Genomic DNA, 16839 nt, shown 5'->3' with positions numbered 1-16839 from the left:
AATTTGTCATTCGGTCGGATGGGACAGGTGACAGGGTTATTATGTCAGGTCGAAAGTGAATTGTCACTTATGTCCGGTGACTCAGCTGACATTGTCTCTCTCTCTCTCTCTCTCTCTCCTTCTCGTAAAAAGCGCGCACGTCATCCAGCTGCAGAAAAGTGCCGAGCGAGCGAGTCGATTCGGAAAGGCGAAAATTGCCACGCGAGCTCACGATGAGCAATCTCTGTCGGGCGTTCGCGGCGGCTCCGGATTTATACAGCGGGCGCGCACAAAGGCACCCGCGAGAATTCTAATTCGGGCGCTGGCCGGCCGGAGGCCGCGAAGAGCGAGCGAGATCCGCGCAAAGGTCGGCAAGCAGCAGCCCGCTCTCGATCGGCGGAGCTCGCCGCGGCTACGGCCGTCGTATCGAGCGACCGGCCGCGGCACGCGAGGCCTCGGACAACGCGAAAGAGGCTACGGGGACAGGAGCGGTGCTCGCGCGGCTTCGACCTGCGCCTCGAGACTGCGAGCCCCGAGGAGGATCGAGCCGAGATAGCCGCGTAGGACGCGCGCTTCGCGGACGATATCCACTGGCCCGCGCGCGCATATAATTACCCCTTTGAATTTTATCGCCGAGCTGCATCCCCGCACGCGGCCAACTTTCCCAGATTTGCTTTGGATTTTTATTCTCTTTGCCGCAGCTGTCGCTGAATTATTCAGCGTCCGCGCGCACTCTGCTTGGCTTTTGCAGTAGGCGCGCGCGCGCCCGAGCGAAACGGAAGCGTAACGAGCGACGTAATTGCCCGCTCCGAAAGTCAGTCGGAATGGCGCTCGCGTGCGCCCGCTCATTAATTACATCGATCCAAATCAGAGAATATCGGGCGTCGAATTGATTGTCTCGTCTAATTGACCGCCGCCTCGTCAATTTCATTATGCAGCGCGCGGTGCATAGTCGCGTGCGCGCAAGAACATTGCCCGGCAAAGCAGAAGACGAGCTCCCGAGCGTTCGACGCACGTATCGGCGGCACATAAAACCAGCGAGCGGGCGCGCGGAGCGTAAGGTGAACGACAGAAGCACACGGCAGCGGCAGCAGCGTCGTCTCTCCCTCCGGAAAGGAGCGCGAGCCCGACTTCAAGGCTAACCGTTCGGGTACAGTCGCGCTCAGAACTTTGGCCGCGGCATTGTTCGCGCTCGCCGTACTGGGAAAGGGGCCTCGCTCCGCGCTTCGCCCAGGGCTGCCGGGCTAATTTCCAGCCGGCGCCTGCGCCGTGGCCCCGTGCTCTTTCGGCCTGTGTGAGAAACTTTTTTGCCCGGCTCCCCGGCAGCCAGCGAGCGAGCCAGCTAATCAACGTGGCGGCCAAGAGCTGCCGGATGGCACTCGAAACGCGAGATACAAAAAAAAAAGCGCGAGCTTGTCGAAAAGCGGAAATTTCAGTGGGAAAGTTGGACGCGCGTGTGCAACTATCCGGTGGCGGAAGCCTTTAACTTTATCAAGCCCTCTCGTTTCTACATCCCCGGTGAAAAAAACCAAACTGGAAATCGAGTAAAACAAGCGAGATAGCGGGTGGTGGGGGGGGGGGGGGAGGGAGGTCAGTCACAGAGGGACAAAACCGAAGCTAGAGCGGGCGAGCGAGCGCGAAAACACAACTAGACGGGAGACTCGGCCGAGAGACAGGGACGTTCCTGCGCCGTGTAAACAACCAGTCCCCGTGACGTTTCTGTTTGGCCCCGATTTATTTGGCGAACGCAGGCAGACTCGCGAGTGCACGCCAACGAACGAAATAAAAACAAAAAGAAAAAAGGAACTAAGGCAGACTGTACTGCAAATCGAAAAACAATCTGCGTGTATTCACGCGACTCGTCGTCATTTGTTTTTTATCCATCCCGTGTCCAAATAAGCAACCAGTCGAGGAGATTAGTGCCGGACGAAACGGGTTTTTCTCTTGGCAGGCTCGAGCGCAAAGAAGAAGAAGAGAGAGGAAGCTTTGGTCGATACACAACACGACGATTAATGTGCTATAACAAAATGTGCCGTTACGTGCGTGTGCGTACGTGCGCGCGTGCGTGCGTGAACGCCCTCGCGCGTTTTCTCTGCCAGCGCGACAAACAAGGCATCGATTACTGACAAAAAAAGTAGCTGCAGCCTCTCTTAGGCGCGTTTTTCTGGAGAAACTACGCGTCTTTCGATCTCTCTTCAGCTGTGCGTGATGAGAGAGAAAGAGAGAGAGAGAGAGAGAGAGAGAGAGAGAGAAAGCGGTGAAGTGGCGTTGCGCGATAAGCACTTATTGCAAATAAAAACGCGAGCACGTTCTCACGTTCTCGTACTATCGGCCGAATAAAAGAGCTGCGCTGCTGCAGCGCCCCCAAGTGGATTATCTCTCTCTCGCTCTCCCAGTCGGTTCGAGGAAAGAGCAAATGCACTCGAGACGAACTTCTTCTTTTCTATCTGGAACTTGGCTGCTGCGAGAGAGAGAAAGAGAGAGAGAGAGAGAGAGAGAGAGAGAGAGAGAGAGAGAGAGAGAGGGAGAGAGCAGTAGGAGAGAGACGTATTCTCCAGTAACGTTCAATCGAGCTAATCATAATGTCACTCGCGTGTCTATATACGTGCTGGAGCTGTACGCGTCTATCGGCCTCGTTTATCTGAGATTCCTCGATTCACCGGCGGCGCCCGCTCGCTCGCTCGCGCTCAGCTGCTTTATCTTGATTTTTGCATAATTCCCGAGCACGAGCCGCAGCGGACGCGGCCCATTGGGTAACAGATCGACCGACAGCTACTGCTCTTTGCCTACTACTCCATTCGACTCGATGGATTTCGCTACTTTCAATACCCGACCAGCCGCTCATAACGATTGATCTCTGCGATGGCGCGGCTGCAATTACCCAATGGTCGGCTTAATTTGTTACTACCCCCAGGCCGGATTTCACTTTTCGCTTGTCTGTGCGCGAAATTGCACGCCGATCGCCTCTCCTCGCGGTATTCAGCACTCGTCGCGGCTCTCGGCCTTTTCCCCCCGACTGATCGTTCAATTCGATTAACTACGCTCTTTATTTGCTATATTCCCGTTTTTCCAAACCAATCTCGCGTGAGATTCAATTAAAATTCCATGCCGGGCGCGCGTTACCGAATCGAACAGCGTGTAACTGACAATCGACAATTCAATCGCAAAACAATCCAAGTTGCGTAAATATAAATGAACTCTCGGAGCAGGAAAACGTTGGGAGCGCATCGCGCGAAAAATTCACTCGCGAGAGAGAAAGAGTGAGAGAGAGAGAGAGAGAGGCGCAGAACAGGAGGAGGAGAGCTGTCAAAGCTGAGAGACAAGCGAGTCCCATTTATCGCTGCGCTCGATCGATCTGCCGGCCAATTCTCCTCGGCGTCGCGAGAGCGCCTAACTCCGGCAACACCCTCCAAAAGAAGAAGCCAAGTTTTATCGAGCTCTCTCTCCCGTCTGGGGGACGGCCCGTGCGCGCGCGAGCACTGGCTGTCTGTCGCCAGCGGCCCAGGACAAGTCATTCTCAGGATCGAGTACAGCCGCGACCGGCTCGGCTCGACTCCGCGCTTTTGGCCTCGCTGCGACACGATCGGCGCCTCGGCGGATTTCGGCCGCGCTTGCTTCTCCATGGAACACATTGTACCGATTGCTACCGTTGCGCGCCCCTCCTCTCCTGCGCCGCGCGCTGCTCGCCGATCCCGCCTCGCCAATTAAATTACGATTATTGCACCGAGATATCGCCTCTCCTCGGGCGCAGCTCTCACACCTCGCAACGGTTACGTGGCCACGAGTAGCCGATGTCGCGGCTGCAAGCGGATCTATTAATCTCGTCGCGAGAACGACGCCTCTCGCTCGAGGCGAGTCCGCCGAAGGCCGGCCAATCGAGTCTCTTAGAAAGCGGATTTTTACGAAATACCAATGCCGGAAATAGCGCGTAGGAGCGCGAGCCGGCGGGCTCCCAGACGCGCGCACTCGACTCGAGTGCGCGGGCGCCACTCGACCGAAAGCACGTTCGGCCTGCGCGCTTAATTCCAAAACCATCCGCTTATTTAAAGCTCATAGCGAAGCTCCCGTGTATCTCGAGTGCCTAGTTACCCGCGACACGCACGCACCCGCCGCGCGCATTCGGTAAAAGTCGTCGATAATTCTAATGGTCGATAAGGGGCGTCTGCGCGTGTTTTTTTTTGTTTCCCTCTCGGCGAAATTGCCAATTGATGAATGGTGCGCCGATAATCTTTTCAGTCGTACCCATTAAAATGGATGTTTTATTCGGGCAATGTTTTTACGACGCCAGAGAGAGAGAGAGAGCGGAGATTATGACGCCGCGCTGGCACATCAAGTTTCAGATCGACCGCGATAGAAACGAACGCGCCGCGGCCAGCAAGATAGTTTTATCGTTTGTTTCCAATGGAAGCGCAAAAATCTTTATGGGCGGCCGAATGCAGCTTATGATGTACGGGAATTAGGGGAAAAGCCGGCAATTTTTAACTGGCCGAAAGAGATGAGGGAGGGTGGGAGGGGGGCTAACGACTCGGAATAAAAATCTCTCGCGGATGATTGTTGGAACTTGCGTTAGCTCTCTTTTATGATATCACCGCTACTTCCAGTCGGTGGCGTTCGCTGCGCCAAGTAACGAGGGCCAGTCTTGACGCGACGAAAAATTAGAAGAAACCCTGCTCGGCGAGTCGCGTGATCGTCGCCAGCTAATAATGCCCCGCAAATCCACGCTGCAAAATGGAATCGCTAAGCGGCTGGTTGGCCGAACGTAGCCGAAAGGGGAGCGGGGGCAGAGTCGTGAGAGTCGCCGAGCAATTTACTTGCGCGAAGCGAGTGCGTGGAGAGGCAGGCAAGAAGAATAAGAAGAGTCGTACTAACGTAATGCAATTAAGCGAGCGTGCGGGAGGAGTCGCACCGGAGGAGGGTAAGGGGGGAAGGCAACTCGTTAGAGCGTTCGTTAACGAAGAAGAACGAACGAAGCCGCACTGCAAGTAAGTCGACGCCACGCGAGGCTCAGCACGAAAAACAGACGGACGGACAGACAGGCGCGATACATTAGCGGCAAACGCGACTTTCTCACGCGGCGGGGAAACGCGCGTGCGTACGCAGATATGTCCGCGGCCCCCGAGATCGATGTCCCTCTTTCATTTTCGGCAAAAACATAAAAACAACGACAACGGCAACGAGAGGGAAAACGGACAACAAAGCAACGAACAAAAGAGAGCAGCCGGTGTATGAAGTAATCGCGCCCTGCTGAAATTTCTCGTCGTGGAGTGGCGTTGGGACATATCGGCCAGCACGATCAAGGAAGTGCGCCATTAAAACGCGGCATGCAAAACCAACGCTCTATCCAGCTGGTTTTTTTTCGCGCGAGCACGTAATTCGCCGGGGCGCGGAGCCTAGGTATCGCGGCTGAATTGTGTAACGAGCGAGTGGGTACGTACGTACAAACGTGAATGCCCCAGCGCCAGCTCCCAGTGACTCACTTTCGCGGGCGCTCGTGAGCCTTTCCCGCTCTCTCTCTCTATCGCGCGTGGCTCGTTCGCCTCGCGCGACGTGCGTCCAGCGGTGCTCGGCGTCGATATCCTGTCGATGGCCGCGCCGCAGCTCGGTGATATTGAGATGCAGCTGAATAATGAACGGCGACTCGTCGGTCGAGTTTGCCTCCGCTCGTGGCGGCGCCCACTTCAATAATTCATAGACAAAGCTGCTGCCTGACCTGCCGAAGAGATCTGCCGTCCGGCGACCTCGAGTCGCCTCGCAAGTGAGTCAACGCGCCCGTGCGTAGTCGATTGTTTATTTGCGCCGCACTCTTCGCTTCTGGCATCTCGGTCGTTCGAGTCCGGCCACTGATAATCGGCGCGTCGCTTCTGCGTGAGTAAGCAAGCCAGCGCCGCCGGCCGAGAGCCGCATAGCCGCGCGTGCCACCTGCAGCGCTCGGCCGTCCTCGATAAGAGTCGCCGCATCGCAGTTGGCCGCTCGGAACTTCCGGTGTGCGCGCGGCAGTGGACCTTTCCGGCAGCTCGTCGTCGAGCTCCGCGTTGTTTTTCTTCCCAAGCGAGCTGGCGGCGCTCGCTCCCGGCTGCGGCAACTTTGCGCTTTGACGCCCGATTCCGGGAGTCTCGCGGCCGGTGGGGCGCGACTGGCTTGCCGCGCGTGCACGCGTAACTCGGCTGCTGCTCTTCGCCGGAGCTTGCGTCAGAATAAACAGGCTGCGAAGAGGCGCGGCCTCGACAGCTCGTTCGCCGTGTGTTGACGTAGGCACGAGCTGGATTCGCCTGGCGTCAAATGGGATCGCTTTCACGGAGCCGGGCTAATTCGGATTTGGAGCTGCGAATAACAATCGAAATTGGCGGCGTGCGATAAGCGCGCGCGACTTTCGCCTGACTAATTTCGCGAGACTACGGCTGGCAGCGTATGCGGGTCACCTGCGCCGCTGCGATAAGCCCGCCCGCTAATGAGATCGATGCAGCGAGCTGCAGCAGCAGCGGCTCCGGCGAATCGGGCCGCGAGTGCTACGTCGTTTTGCGAAATTTAATGGGCGCCGAAAAATAGCAAAATACCGCTGGCGCGTTAATTAATCGAGGTTGCGTCGACGCTTCAGTTTACGGCACAGTCGCGCTGAGGTGGCTCGAGTTACGCAGCGCGCTTTCTCTCTCTCTCTCTCTCTCTCTCTCTCTCTCTCTCGCTCTGTCGTAAAGCGCAAGCACTTAGCACCTGTTGGAATGCAGCGGGCGAGCGTCGCTGCGTCAAAGTGGCCTACTGCCGTCGAGCGCGAAGCCGAGAGGAGGAGGCGAATTTCCGGGCAAGGCTTTTTGTCCCCTCCAGCATCCGGCGCTCGCGTTGCATTGTCAGCCGCGCTCGCAGCGTCGAAGTTGAATCAGCGCGGCCTCGAGCCAGTTGCCGACGTGGCGCGCCGTCGGCACTCCGATCGAGGGCAACTTGCGCGCTCACCGCGGAGGCGCGCCAGTTCGGGCGTCACCCGTGCCCTACCGACGCCGCGAACGACGGATCGCCATTGCGAGTCCGGCGAGCAGCGCCTTGCCGTGATTACGGTCTCTGGCCACCCGCGCGGAGGCAGAGACACGCGTTGGCCGCTCGGGAGATGAACAAGCCGAGCCAGAGTCCGGCCAACCGGATTGTAAAAAGCACGACGCCACGGGCATACGAATATCCAGGCTGGCAACGGTAAAAAAGAGAGAGCGAGACGGGCGCGCGAGGGGAGAGTCGCTACGGACGGACGGCTCGTATGGTAAGGAGGAGCGATCGGGCATGAAAGAGAGCAACAAGAAAGTGGAGGAGTATTAACCGAGGGGGGGGGGGGGGGGGGGGGGGGAGAGACGGACGGAGACCTGTCCACGGGAGAAGCGTCGACGGGAGGAAAAAACTGGAAGAAAGGCCTCGCTGCCTTTCTCATGCAAGAGCAGTGGATGCGTGCACACAAGTCGCTCGCTCGTCCCAGGTATAGTCGCAGTCGAGTACAATCCCGAGTAGAGACTCACTCGACTCCGTGGATCTCGCCGAACGGGACAGGCCGTCGCGCGAAAACCAAAGCCAGCCTGGCTGTCAGGTCCGTTTCTCGCTGCGTTTGCCAGCGGCAGCCGCGTCTTGGCCGAGACTGTACCGAGCGCTGCGCCTTTGTACGAGAATACCTGTGCGCGGCGGCCGTACGCGCGCTTTTCGCCCGTCGCTCTCCGCCGAACGTTCGATCGCGGCCCGCTACTCTCTCTCTCTCTCTCTCTGTCTCTCTCTCTCTCTCTGTCTCTCTCTCTCTCTCTTCGACGCGCTTGCGAGCGCTGATTGAGCACGCGCGCCTCCGATTAATCTCGGCCGACGTCGTTAGAATTCCTCGGCGCTCTCTCTCTCTCTCGCTCTCTCGCTGGTCACTCGTTAGAATTCGTCCGCGACGCCTAGCGGCGCGGACACGTCACCGATTGGTGTGACGCGCTCGTATACGTGGCATCGATCGGACTGTCGACCACGACCGGCCGTTAATTAGGCAAAGGCCGCTCATTGCTCACGCGGTTGCGACGAAGCCCGCAGACGGGGGCTTCCTCGCGAACCAACGCCTCGGATTCTCGTTCGTTCGCGTGCGAAGGCTATTTCGGGCAATCTATTCAGGCGCGAGCAGTATTTTTCGCTCGTTGCAATATTGAAAATCGACTCGACTGGGAGAACGTTGCAGTACTTATTCGCTAGCGTCGCTACATCCACGCCCTCCTGAATAATAGATAAGAGCGTCGATTCCAGATGGTATAACAGATGTTTTTATGAAATCCCGATGATGCAAACAAAGACATCCGATTAGCATGTTAGCAAGGTGACTGCTGCGCTGGCTCGCGCGTTGCAAGAAACATTAGCCTACGTTCCAACGCCGCATTCTGAATAATCATGCAAGTTGGCGTGCGACGCGCGAGCCTTGCATTTGAAACCATAAGCAGCAGCGCGTCCTTGTCGGCGGCGAGCGCGCGAACAAGTGCGCAGGTAGAGCGTTGCGTATCGACGAGCGCGATTGACTCCGATTTTCACGAACGCCGGAAGCCACGGCGAGCGCGAGGGGGCGAGGGGGTCAGGCGAAGTCGCAGTGCGCCAAAGGACGGCCGCGGAGCTCGATTGAAAGCAAGCTTAATTGGCCGCGTACGGAGCCGCGGCCGAATCGAGTGTGCCCCAACGCGCCTCATTTTCGCCGATGCCTTATCTGCATCGCCAGGTGCTGCATGTAAGCGCGAGCGGGCCTTTCTCTTTAGCGCTCGCGTCGCTTTGTCTGCGGCGCGGGCGGCGCAGCAATTAGAGGGGGAGAGGGAGGGGGGCGTTTGCTTCGCGCACCGTGGCCCGAGCGCAGGCGAACCGGCTAATTATCGGCTTCGAGCGATCGATTGGCGAACGGCAGACAGAGAGAGAGAGAGAGAGAGAGAGAGTGAGAGCGCCCGGTCGATTGGGCACTTGTCAGCAGGATCGGGCGCATCGCGGACAGTGCGAGATACGCGCGACTAGGCCGGGCTGCTGCCGCGCGTCATTAGCATTGCGCCCGTGTTCGCGCCCGCGCGCGTGTTTATATCAACGGCTAACGACCGCAATGAGCGACGTGACCGCTCACCACTCGTCACTTCCGTCGGCCAACCTGCCTCTCCATAACGTTTTCTCGCTTAGCCGCGCCGAGCCCGAGAGAGCGAGTCATTGAACCCCCTTCGCAGCAGCAGTTTATGTGCTACACACACACGCGCGCGCGCGCACGAACAGCAGGCCAAGCCCAACTCTCCATCTACACGCCGCTCTTTCCAGCAGCTAGCTGCTCTAGTACTGCTCCGCGCGCGCTAAAAGGTGTATATATATATATATATATATCATATACACACGAAGGAAGCCATCTTACGCTTGGCACGCTTCGGCTCTCTTTTCTCGGTTGTTTGGATTAGCAACGCCCTGATGATCCACTCCTTGGATTTTCTTTCAGCTCAGCAATCGCTCGTTAATACGGACGAGGTCGTTTCGCTTGCCGGAGAAAAATGGCGAGCGCTTGAGCCCGCGGACGGGGGGGGGGGGGGGAGGTAAAACAAAGCGCGCTCTGCGGAGAGCACATGGCTCGGCACTTCCGCCTGTATCCACTTAGCGGTAATGCCGACAATCGCTCAATCGTGATTTAGGTGAGGCGCGCGCGTGCGGCCGACCTAATGAAAGCGAACAGACAGCACTCGGCTTCCGCGATTATCGACCTCTGCGAAAGCGCCTACTTTATACACGGCCATGCACGTCTGCCAATTTTTCGCGTTTTGATCCTCCTTTCTTTGTTTTTTTTTTCTTCTGGTTGTGCTGCTGTCTCGGCTCTCATCGATTGCCTCGGAGTGCGCGCCACCGGGGGATAAAAGTGGCAAAGATGTAAATCCGATGAGCGGACCGTCGCGTCGAATAACAGAAAGCTATTTAATGTGAGTTATAAAGAGAAAGCATCGTCGTGATTTCCATTTTCATGCAGATGAGAAGAGCTCGGAAGAGAGAGAGAGAGAGAGAGAGAGAGAGAGAGAGAGAGAGAGAGAGAGAGAGAGAGAGTTGGAGTAGGAAAAAACGAAGAAAAGAAGAATCAGCAAACTCGCCGAAGTGCCAGTAAGTCCACTTGCGAATGGAATCGGCAGGTGGGGGAGGGGGATTAGCATTGGAGACAAGTTCCTACATCTGCAGCAAAAACTTTTCCGCGTCGCTCGGGCTTAATAAAAATACACGGACACGCGTGCTTTCGCCTACTCGCGCGCTGCACAGTCTCCGATGACCGTATACGGGGCCCTAACGGCTCTACAATGCAAATTGGCCAACAATCACGTAACTGCTACTCCACCGAGTGCCGGCCAACAGCAGTTGCATTTAATAAAAGTCAACCGGCTCGTGCTAGCTGCTGCTCTTCCTCGCCCACTGGGACTCCGGGTCTGTGCGTGCGCGTGCGACTTGCTTGGCCTGTCGTTTCGCACTTTACGCGCTGCGCCTCAAAGTCGACGCGGCAGCACGTTATTTGGACATTAGCCTCCGCGCCGCGGGGAAAGAAAGCTTTGCGGAATAATTGCGTCGGCGATTAAACGAGAGAAGAATGAGAGAAAGAGAGAAGGCGCTGTCGCAATTTTCTTAATTAAGGAAAAATACGAGGCAGAGGCGCAGCCGAACGCAAACTTTCCAGAGGCGCGCGACAAAAATTATACTTGGCCAGGTGCGCCGGAATGAACAGCGGCCGACTGTGGTGATTGTCGACCAGCCTCCTTCTTCGTTTCTCTCTCGGCTGCACTTTTCCGCAGTGAGTCAACGAGGAAGGACGAGGCGGCGGACTCGCGCGCACGGGACCACGAAAAGCCTGCCGCGAGCCCGACCGAGTGCCCGACGGAAGCTCTTCGAATTCCAGTTCGCGAGCGCCGTCATAAATAATTAATCCGCGCGCTTGATTCGCCGGCTGTCCCCTTCGGCAGGCGCCTCCCGACGCGGTTGGCTTTTCCCAGGTGGTATTTGCCGAGGAAAAGCTTGATTGATGTACGGGCCGCTTGCTGTTTAGCGGATGATCGACGACGCCGAGTCTCGAATAATCGAAGGCTCCCGCGATCTATAAATCACGCCGCTATTATTAGATTGCGCGGATGCCTTTCCGTCTCGCGGCCAAGGAAATGCCAAGGCTGTCCGCAAATCCAAGCCCGCGCTCGCGCATAATCGATGAGCCATCCCGCGATCCGCGAAGCACCGAGGAATGCCGGCGCGATAACAGAGCCGCCGCCACAATGAAAACGTCGGCCCTTCGCTCTCGCTTGGCGGTCGTTTCGGCTGACGCCCGGGCAAACTTGGCTCGCGGCGCCGAGGGAGCTGAATCGTAGATGCGAAAAGACCGCGCCGCGCTGCTTTGACGCCGTGCGCGCCAGTCCGGCAACGATATTTACGCGCGCTCCATGAGTAACGGCAACGCGCCGCGCGGCGGTGGCGGCAGCGGCGACGGCTCGCTTTGCCGCCCGTAAATAAGCCAGCGAACGAGACAGAGGGGAAGGCGCGCGCCCGGGGAAATTAACGAGAGGCGCTCGTCGCCGAATAGCCTGCACTCGTCTCGACCTAGGCCCGCGAGATCCTGCCATCCTTTCGTTTGACGAGCGACGCCAACGACCGATCGCCGATTTCGCCGCGCGCCCGGCCCGACCACGCTCGAGACCCTCCCGGAATGACCGCTCCGTTCCCGCTCGTGCACTCTTCGCGCGTACTGCGGGCAGCGAGCAGCCAACTTCTGCGAACGGATATTATGACAGTTCCGAACTGCGGCCGTTATCGCTGCCGCGATTTTACTCCTCTTGCAGCGGACGACTCAAATAATTCGAAAGCTCAGCGATTTCGCGACAGAGATATCGATCGATCGACGTCCAGTGCCGTCCGGGCGCGATTTCCCCGCAGCCCAAATAGCCAACTGACCAATTCGTCGATATTGTTTTCCAGCGCCGAAAGATAGAGGCCTAGGCATTGTTAATCGCAGCGCGGCTCGGTATTCCAGCAAGGAGGGGAAAGACAGGCAGCGCGCCGACGTTGCGGCGAATCGTCAAAGGCGGGGTGCGCGAGAGCGGCAGGCTCCGGTTATTGGCTGCTCGAGAGTGCGGCGCCGGGGAAAGAGGTGGCGAGCGCGCGGCGTCGACGACCTCCAGCGCGCAAGCAGCGGCTCCGACGTTGGGCGACATTGCAGATGCGTGCGACGCGCGAGCGCTCATTAAATTAATTAAACGGCCTTTCTGTTCAGCGGAACGGCTTGCGTCGATGGATCGGCGAGGCGCGTCGCGGTGCGCGCCGATAAATAATCGCAGCAGTGCTCAAATCGTCCCTCGCGCGATCCGGTCTCCTCGTTAACTACGCTCTCTTTCGCTCGCGCCCGTACGCAACGCTGCGAACCGTTGCTCGCGCGCTCGACGCTCGCTATTGCACCCGTAATTTACAGCCAGGGCAACGATGGATGGCTGGAAAGAGAAAGAAAGATCGCTAATTGAACGCATCCAGCGTGAAAACGTTAAGCGCTCCGTAGCGCGGGAGAGTAAAAAAGGCTATCTACGAAGTTAAGCAAAACAGCGATCGATTCGTTTCTGCTTCCGTGAAAGAAAAAGACATCGCTCGCTCTTAGCCCGACGAACTGCGAAAAGCGCTCGAGAGAGGCGAGCTCAGTCCGCTCGATCTCGCGAAGACCACAGGCGTCACTGAACGCGGAGAGGACACGAAATCAATCCGTAAGCCGATACGGGCATTCCGCGCCCGCGGAGAAAATGCCTCGGCGGCGACAGAGGCTCATTCGCAAGACAATCCCTTGTAAAGCACGACGAAGCGTCGGCTGACGCGGGACGTCCGGGCTGCCTCTGGGGACCCTCCTGTCGATCGCGGCCATTGTGCTCTCGCCCGTAATCGCCCGACGAATCAATCGGAGAGCTCTGCAAAAGCTGCACGCGTGCCGACTGTTTTCACGCTCCAGATGCGCGAGGGAAAGCGGCGCCTCCTCGCGCAGAGCCAAGTGCCTGGAAAATGGCCATCGCGTGCGCTGCCCGTGCTCCGAGCGAAAGTTCATCAACGAGATGCGCGGGCGGCAAAGTGAAACTCGTCGCCTTGGCGAGGCGCCGAGAGGGAAAGCGACGCCCGCGCGTTTTTTCATGTCGTCCTGCCGGCGAGCGCGCAACTGGAAAAAAGCGCCTCGCTCCCGCGCGCTGGATCGTTCGGTCGTTCAAAGAGGCGCCCGCGCGAGCGCGCATTAGCGTAATTATGTCGCGATTCCGATAAAGAGACGCTCGGCTGCTGCGCACTTGTACAGCCCATCCGTCGCGCTCGGCCGGCATTCTCGGCATGTCTCCGGTGCGAATAACCATTCCTCCCTTTCCAACAGTCCTCTTTTATGCGTCCGTTGCGCAAGACGTTCCCGAGCGAAGTGCGCGGCACTTGGGCGTCGACGGGCTTGCGCCGGGCGGGCGACCAGCGCATTGAATGTGCCACGGAGAGCAAGATCTTGAATGGACACTCGCGAGCAAGCGGATAAGATTGCACAAGCTAATTACGTAAGGGGAAGGCCGAGCCGGACGACGACCGATCGATGGTCGCAGCTCGACGGACCGGTGGCTCTCGGGCGCGCTCTCCCGCTCCGGAGGCACCCCGCGCGATTCGGCGCCGCGCCGACTGGTGCGCACCCGCGGCCCGGCGCCTTCCTTTTTTGCGGGCCGACTGCTGTCAGGCTCAGCTGGCGGCAGGGCTCCGCTGTCGACGACAGAACCACCGGGCCAACTCCACGGTTTGCGGTCGACGAGCAATTAACGAAGCGACGATGGCCAGCGCTGCAAATCGGCCGGCAGCCACGAGAGAGCCAGCCAGCCGAAAAATCTTGGCGCAACGCCGCCGCCAACGTTGTCGCTCCGACGGATCATCGGCCGTCGCCGCCACCGGACGGACAGCTCGCTGGCTCTTGTAATTGATCGATCAGCCTGCGCGAGTGTTCCGTCGAGCGAATCGGCGCGCAAGAGATATTTTTCGGGAAAATGCATCGAGACGAGGCGGCCGTCGAAAACTGCGCTTTTTGCGCCGCTTGCACGCGGCAACCGAAATGCCAGCGAAACAAATATCGAAATAAAGCGAGCGTAGGAAGAAGGGCGACGAGCGTGCCGACGAGCTCATTGTGGTTCAGCTCGTAATGACGGCATCCGAGTGCGCGGACGGAGAGTGGAAATGCAATATGATGCGTCCATCAGTTCGGCCAACGAGGCAATATGCATCGAGAGCGCTCTCGGTCGCTCGCCGCCAGGCGGCGCGGAGCGCGGGGAAAGGGTAGGCGCAAGTAGAATGAGTAAAGAGAGAACCAGTTAGTTCAGTTCGGTAGGCAAGAGAGAAAGAGACGCAAAGCAAACTTGGCGTCACCTGCGTCGCCGCGTACTACGAGCGTAGCGTACACCACACACACACACGCGCGCGCGCCTCAGTCCCCACCGCCACAACCACCGCCGCGTCGCAGTTCGTGTACCCTTGGTCCCTGGAGCCGCGCGGATGAAAGTTGGAATAACCGGTTTTTGTCGAGCGCTCGTTCACTCACATACGGAGCCCCCCTCCGGCCCCCGTCTCGCTCCGCTCGGTCCAACCGAATGCATACGCGCACACTTTTATTAACGCTCCTGTTCCTCACTCCTCCGATTTTCCTGCAGCGTGGCAGTTTGTTTTGCACATTTCGTTGCATTTCCATCGCGCCCGGTCGCCGAGACGGAAATAAACCTCTTCGATGCAATCGACTTCTTGAATATCAAGTATTCCTGACAGCGGGATTGACTAATTGATCGATTATGAATTTAGATCGAAAAAATCAAGCGACGTCGATAACAAAATATATTGATCAAATGGATGCCATTCGCGTTATATAAATTTATAAAATCCGATAGCGCTGATGGATCATTAATGCGCCGAAAAAAAAGGAAAAGAAAAAACTCGACGAGCGAGCTCGGATTTACGATTTTCATATTTGATATCTAAAAAACCTGTCTCTAATAGGTAAGCAGGCCGTCGTTATAGCCACGAGTATTAGCGCTGACATGAAAAACGATTCATTATCCATCGCACACATATATTCGTTAAATATTCAACGATATCTTTCTCGGGTATAAAGTTTCATGGCGTAGACCAGTTGACGAGTTTCATTAAATGTTTATGTCCGTAATAATATTGAAACAATTAACGAAGATGATCAAATAACACAAAATACAATCAGGTTGGAAAGCTGTTCGTATCACGAAGGAAGTCCGAAATCCGCTGTAGAAATTAGAAAAAAAGAAACAACTGGAATGGTGGACACGAGCAAAGTGAAGAGACATCATTTACTGGGGGAACCGTATCAATTCGTCTCGAGAGAAAAGTATTCGAAAGTGAAAAAGAAAATTAGCTCAATCGCGCGCTGGAGAATGTTATTTTCCGCCATTGAGCGAGACGCAACAAGCGTCAGCGCGCGGCTTGCATACACAACGCTACATGCATACACATACAATGCCGCCATCGATCAAAATCGACTCTCAGCTCACTTGTCGCGCCACGCGCGCGAACTGGAAGCCGGAAAGTGCTCGCGAGAAAACTGTGAGAAAGTGTGCAGGGAATGAAAAAAGGTATAGCCCAAAGTACAAAAGACTCACGAGGCGCACAAAGGAGCTCGCTCGACTGAACTTTCTTAAAGGGACTGTACGTGATCGCGAAACGGAGCGGCGAGAGAGAGAGAGAGGGGCAGTACTGTATAGTCCCTGCAAAAGCAGCAGCAGCAGCGCAGCAGCGGCGCTTACTTGGCTGGTTCACGGTTAAATTGATACAAGCCAGTCTCCGATTTCCTTCGTGCATTTTTATCGCTTCGCCCGCGCGCTTATGTGTTTGGCGCGAAAGCCGAGCTTAATTTTGATTAATAACTGCAGAGGGTCAGGCGCCAACAGGCTCGTGTATTAATAAAAGGACAACAGCGCAGTTTCGTGCTCCAAATTGCATAGCGTCAAGCATTGTCAATTTTGATTTTACTTTGAAATAATTGCGAGGGAAACTGCTAACGAGACCATAATATCAAAGCGCTGGTGACATTCGTTAGCCTACTTTCGCGCGAGCTACATGAAAAGTGAAAAATGCGCCCGAGAAAATCACTGTTCCGGATCGACGATCGCGCACTTTTTTTCGTCATCGCCCTCCTCGCGCTACCAGTCGACTCTCGGAAAACGGCTGTATGACTCACCGGTATATTATCAAGTTGTAAGTATCCTCCGGGACTCCTCCGTCAACACTTCTCTTCTTCTGCAATCAACGCAGAAGCACTATATGGAGGTTGCTTGGAAATCGCCTCACTGGAAGCCGCACCGCTTCTCGGAACAAAGCGGCACGTGCTGCAAAAACCGTCACTATCGCGCGAGAGAGCAGCGTCGATAATCAGCACCGTCGTTTTTCTTTCTTGCTTGGCGTTGCGATTACAAACTGCACTGCTCTCAGCACTCTCGCTCTTTATCCTCGCGCGAGGAGAACTATTCGGCACTGCACCACCGCCGTCGTCGGTTATAACATACTTTCTCTCTGTGGCTGCGCTGCGTTCGCGTCTCTGGCACACTGCGAATTGTGGAGCACTTTGTCTTCTATGATCCTGCGCTCGGCAAGCGTTTCTGCCGCACTTTCATTGCTAGCGAGCAAATATTACGGGGAAGAGCGCAGATTTTGGCGCCAACGACGCCTATTCGGAAGGACGTATCGCTTCTCCAAACACACGCGCACAGAGCACCGGCCTGAAGGAACGAAGCTACGCGCGCAGCAGTCGGCTCGCAACTGTTCGACGCACTCGCGAGTCGCGCCGGCCAAAGACTCGCGTCGCGAGAGAGAGAGAGAGAGAGAGAGAGAGAGAGC

General features: G+C 56.8%; 1 protein-coding gene across 2 annotated transcripts in view; it reads right to left on the bottom strand.

The window, feature by feature from the left end:
• LOC131668911 (semaphorin-1A-like) overlaps positions 1 to 16839 on the bottom strand; it is a 100983-nt gene extending 84144 nt beyond the window's left edge. For both annotated transcript variants that reach the window (XM_058943393.1, XM_058943394.1), the window contains exon 1: positions 16184 to 16839. The gene's annotated coding sequence lies outside the window, so the exon portion shown is untranslated. The remainder of the gene's footprint in view (positions 1 to 16183) is intronic.

The sequence above is a fragment of the Phymastichus coffea genome, unplaced genomic scaffold, assembly GCF_024137745.1.
Source record: "Phymastichus coffea isolate CEN01 unplaced genomic scaffold, Cenicafe_Pcof_1.1 PCOF00085, whole genome shotgun sequence".
In the NCBI taxonomy this organism is placed as follows: Eukaryota; Metazoa; Arthropoda; class Insecta; order Hymenoptera; family Eulophidae; genus Phymastichus; species Phymastichus coffea.
Note: the sequence above shows the minus strand (reverse complement) of the source record. Positions and strands in the feature narration are given on the sequence as shown.